Source organism: Sinocyclocheilus rhinocerous, unplaced genomic scaffold (genome assembly GCF_001515625.1).
Source record: "Sinocyclocheilus rhinocerous isolate Xijiao unplaced genomic scaffold, SAMN03320098_v1.1 scaffold3180, whole genome shotgun sequence".
NCBI classification, from domain to species: domain Eukaryota; kingdom Metazoa; phylum Chordata; class Actinopteri; order Cypriniformes; family Cyprinidae; genus Sinocyclocheilus; species Sinocyclocheilus rhinocerous.
In genome coordinates, this window is record NW_015630670.1 from 10,880 (window position 1) to 16,473 (window position 5,594).

At 35.4% G+C, this 5,594-nt stretch overlaps 1 protein-coding gene across 1 annotated transcript in view; it reads left to right on the plus strand.

Annotated features, from left to right (window-relative positions):
- xpo5 (exportin 5) overlaps positions 1–5,594 on the plus strand; it is a 90,088-nt gene that overhangs the window by 6,575 nt on the left and 77,919 nt on the right. The window lies entirely within an intron of this gene.

Here is a 5,594-nt window from a genome sequence, read left to right on the forward strand (position 1 = left end):
TAAATATTGTCAATATCAAATCAATTTGAGCGCGATTTTAAACCCGGATGATTGTAACCGCTCTAAGTTCGTCTGCCTTGGGAAAGCTAGCGTGTCTCCGACATAGTGATAACACTCATTGCCTTCTCTAGTGCAGCTCAGCCAGGTCTCGTCCCATTTGTCGGTATTTGTGATATCACAAATCCCGGAAAATATGCGTTGTAGTCCAAACGAGTCGTTCGTTGTAGTTTTTGAAAAGTGATTTCTGTTAAATAAAATATCTCCTTTTCAATTGGACTTTGAGCTTTGTAACTTTGCAGATGTTTTTTATGCTCAAACAGCAACATTACAGACTAACTAAAGTTGAAAAAGTGAAAAAGCATAATGGGACCCCTTTAATTTATCAGAATACAGAAAGTACACAAGGTTTTTAAATAATTTTGCTGCAGACTCTATTTAATAGGCTAATTATGTAATTATTTATAGTCATATTAATTTTTATGTAAATTAAGTATGTGATGGAATCAAATTTTCATTGTCGCTGAAGCTTTTGTCACATCGTTTTTATCACAATAGCCTATATAATTAAGTAAAAAAAAAAAAGTGTTGTCCTCTTAACAGGTTAAATAACTTTAATAAAGATCTTTTACTAAAGAAAGACTTTAAACAAATACACAAACATATAAAGTAATATCTGTAAATATCTATATGACTGTTTGAAACATTTACACTGTTCAGAAAGTAGCAGCTGCTTTGTTTACAAGGTTACCGGGGTAACGGCTGCATATCCGCCTCCGTCAGCTCCCTCTGGTGCCGAATGTGCATTGTCATTCAGCGCATCTCCTTGACTCGCTCCGCCTTTCTTCTCATCTGTGCTCATTTGAATTAAATTGTTGCCTTTTTAAAGTTAAATAATCATATGAGGCTGTATCGCTGTTTTTCCATAAATAAATTTAAATAAATGAATGAATAAATGTGGACATTTAACCGAGACTGCCTTGCTCTCAGTTGTTGAAGCCCTAAGACTGGCTAGAGCGTATTCCAAATCTTCAATACTTAACTTGCTGGATCTGTACGCTGCTTTTGACACAGTTAACCACCAGATCCTCCTGTCAACCCTATTGGCAAAGGGCATCTCAGGAACCGCACTCCAGTGGTTTGAGTCTTACCTCTCAGATAGGCCCTTCAAGGTATCTTGGAGAGGTGAGGTGTTAAAGTCGCAACATCTAACTACTGGGGTGCCTCAGGGCTCAGTTCTTGGACCACTTCTCTTCTCTGTCTACATGGCATCACTAGACTCTGTCATTCAGAAACATGGCTTTTCATATCACTGATCACTGCTATGCTGATGACACTACCTCTCATTCCATCCTGATGATCCGACAATAGCTGCTCGCATCTCAGCTTGTCTAAAATACATTTCTTGCTGGGTCCTGCAGATTTGCTTTATTCAACATCAAGAAGATCAGGCCCTTTCTTTCAGAACATGCTTCGCAACTCCTTGTTCAAGCTCTTTTTCTGTCCAGGCTGGACTATTGCAATGCTCAAAATATTAGCAGGATTTTCAGCCAGTTCGATCAAACCATTAAAATTAATCCAGAACGCGGCTGCAAGATTAATTTTTAATGAGCCGAAAAGAACACATGGCACACCTCTGTTTATCAATTTGCACTGGCTACCAATAGCAGCTCGCATAAAATTCAAGGCATTAATGTTTGCCTACAAAACCACCACTGACTCTGCACCTCTTTACCTAAATTCATTACTTCAGACTTATGTGCCCTCAAGAAGCTTGTGTTCTGAGAGTGAACGGCGCATTATTGTGCCATCCCAAAGAGGCACAAAATCACTTTCCCAGACTTTTACATTAAATGTTCCCTCCTGGTGGAATGACCTGCCCAACTAAATTCATTTTCAAGAATCAGCTATGAATGGAGGCTCTTCCATTTTTATTTGACCCTCCAACTCTAGCACTTTCTATTCTAATTCTGTTCTTAAAAAAAAAATCTGATACAGAAAATATGCAAATAAAAACTTTAACCTGGGGTTTAGGAATGTGCAGTGTGAAATTGATCACTTATGAATACCCAGGATTAACTTCTAACCCTGGGTAAAGTATAAGCAGTGTGAAAAGCAAAATAACCCAGAGTTGTTTACCCTGGGTTTAGAATGACCCAGGGTTAAGTGTTTCAAGTGTGAAATGCCCTTGTATGATAATTTGCCGTTTGAATGTAGTGACCAGTTGTTAAGCAACAAAAAAACATTAATAAACTGAACAGCACTTGCCAAATTAAATTTTCAAGTATTTCTTAAGGCTAATTGTTGATTAAACTGGTTGTGTGCTGTGTTTGTCCAATCAATGATGCTAGCTCAGCAAAAATGCAAGTAACCCATGGTTTACAAATGTGCATTGTGAAACTTAAAAACTAGATTTTTTAGGTTTAATTATTTACCCAGGATAATAATTGAACAACATTAAACATAAATAAAAAACAGGATTTTATTATCCCAGGATTAAGAATGACCAAGGGTTAAACGTAAATGCTGGAACCCAGAGACCCCATTTGGCTTGAATGTAAAGTCCAAACTCCACTAAGTTTATTAGGCTATATTTACACTGTCAACACTTCTAAATGGTATCTAGCACAGGCTAGACTTTGTTCAAATTTGTAAACTAGGGATGTCCCGAGCCGATCTCAAGGATTGGGATTAGGGCCGATCAAGCATTTTTTTAACTGATCGTTATCGGCTCTCCTCGGTCCGATCCTTATTTTATGTCAGCTATCATGCCGGTGTCGTGCAGTAGGTGGCAGTATTCGCCTTCCAGTAGATTTGCCAACCACCATTAAAAGGAAAAGACGACCCTCAAATGTGCATGTTCAGCAGTGTTGGGCAGTAACGCATTACTTAGTAACACGTTACTGTAATTTGATTACTTTTTTAGTAACGGAGTAATTTAATGCATTATAATTTATAAAATAGTAATTCGATTATAGGTACAAGCCAAGGTCTCTATACGTTACTGCTGTGTTACATCATTGCCGACAGAATGCAGTGATTTATCATCTGGTGGAGCACATGCAGCGCTCCCGCAGGACCCAACGCAACAGAGTGCGGCGCGGGAGTAGACTTGATGGGCGAGTATGGGCGGTTAGAGACTCGTGTGTGTGTGTGTGTGTGTGCGGGATGTGGGAGAATAAAATGATTCAAAAAATAAAAATATCTAAACATAAAATATCTAAAAACAAATAAATTGTTATTCATCTATTGCACAAATGCAACAAAAAACTAATGTAAAATAAGAACGATTAACAGGCGCAAGCATATGCAGAATTTCTTTTACTTTTATCTTTCCACTTCTGAGGAAACATAAGCTGCATCTGAAGTGGCATTAGATGCATTTGCACAGTTTGATGAAGCTGAGGTGTGATAAATGCATTTATACTGCAACATTTCAAATGCAAAACTAATTTTATTAGGTTAATGTTTTACATATTTTTTTAAACATACAAATAAATGTTGAAAAAATGCAATGATACTTTTAAATATGACTAAACCACCAGTAAGTGGCAGCAAATGTATGTTTTAATGAGCAAGTCATTTATTCATTCATTCAACCGATTCATTCAAACGGCTGATTCATTCAGAAACGAGGCAAGTGACTGTCCTTATGAATGGGCCACTGAATCATTGACTCACTCGATTCATTCAAAAACGTGGATTAATTCAGTAACGAAACAACGCTGTGTGTTGAGAATACTTTTTACGAGAATACTTTTTGTGCGCAAAGAAAACTAAAACAATGACTATTCACTTTGTTCACTTTTTATTCAAGACTTTTTATTCAAGTCTTCTCCCACGTGTTACCCTCTTCCGCCATTTTTGGAGAGTACCACGATGTATGCGCATGCTTTCCCCTACGATGAACAGAGTAATTAATGACAGCATTTCATTTTGGGGTGAACTATCCCTTTAATCTGCCGTCAGACTATCTGAGACGTCATTGCCATAACACGTTGCTATGGGTTGCATCGTGCTTCGAAAAGACACTGGTAAAAATTGCTACTGATGTAAACTTGTATTTTATGTATACAATAAGCAGAAAATTGCAACATAAAATAGCTAATAGTGGAGATATGGTTAGAAAGCATATCTCCACTATTAGCAATTTAAGTTGCAATTTTCTGCTTATTGTATATATAAAATACAAGAAGTTTACATCAGTAGTCCAATTTTCTACCAATGTCTTTATACAGTATTTGCAAATATATACATACCGTATTGGCCCGAATATAAGACGACCCTGATTATAAGACGACCCCCCTTTTTCCAGATGTACCTTTTAGAAAAAGGCTTTTTAAAAAAACAAATTTTGTCTTCAATTATTATCATATTGCATATTTGTCCTATTTTAATTTTTGTTTTGAAAGTATGGTAAAAACTGGTAAAATGTACCAACAAATCACATTTAAAAAATATACACTTTTTGATATACCAGGCACACTCGTTTTATACGTATTTGGCGCCACCTATTGTTGTGGGTGTATTATTGACATGTCAAAGTCTGGACCCTGAATATAAGACGACCTCGTTTTTTCAGATGTATTTCCAAGAAAAAAACATCGTCTTATATTCGGGACAATACGGTAGTGTATCTTATATGTATACATACATGCACATTATTTATTTTTTGTAATTTTTTTTTATTTGAATTTTTCTACATTCATGTATCTTTTCCTACAACTGGAATACCTTGTTTCTGTTGTTTCCTAATGAGGATTTACACTATTTTACACATTTTAGCAAAAGCCTGAAAGACTTTCTTGACTGATGTCATGTCATAGGATTACTGATCTTTTGTGTGATTTTTATTTTTTATTTTTTTCAATTATTAGTTTTTCTTTATTATTAATAAGAAGTGTAGGCCTATTTTTTTGTTGTGAATGTCCCAGTTGAGGCACAGGATGTGAAAATTTCAGATAAATGTTATATATTTGGTTGCATTTGTGAATTAATAAAAATGTAGATGGTTTTTTAAAATAGGTAAAAAAAAATATATTGATAAATCGATGAAGGTACTCCTGAATTGAATCGTATTGTAATCATCAAACATCATGCAGTAAAAAATTTTTTGAGATATTGGCAAATGTTGTATCACTGGGTATGAGAGTCGATATCATATTGTATCGTGAAGAACTATACAATTTACTCCCTAGTCCTTACTACCTTTCTGGGCCATAAAACGTTTCAGTTGATTTATTGTCTATGTAGGGTCAGAAAGCTCTCGGATTTCATGAAAAATATCTTAATTTGTGTTCCAAAGATGAACATCTTATGGGTTTGGAATGACATTAGGGTGAGTTATTATTGGCAGAATTTTCATTTTGGGGTGAACTATCCTTTTAGTGCCCTGATATACTCACAGAAAAATTATTTTTGTGCTTTGCTTAGAAGTAAAAATAACTAATAAATACCTTTGCAGCAATATACTGTTAAATACTCAGTCACCATCCACGAACCTGAAAATTACATTTAGATTAATATCTGTAAATGTGCTGCACACTTTCCTCTCAATAAAAAAAAAAAAAAAAAAAAAAACAACAAAATGGCAGTGG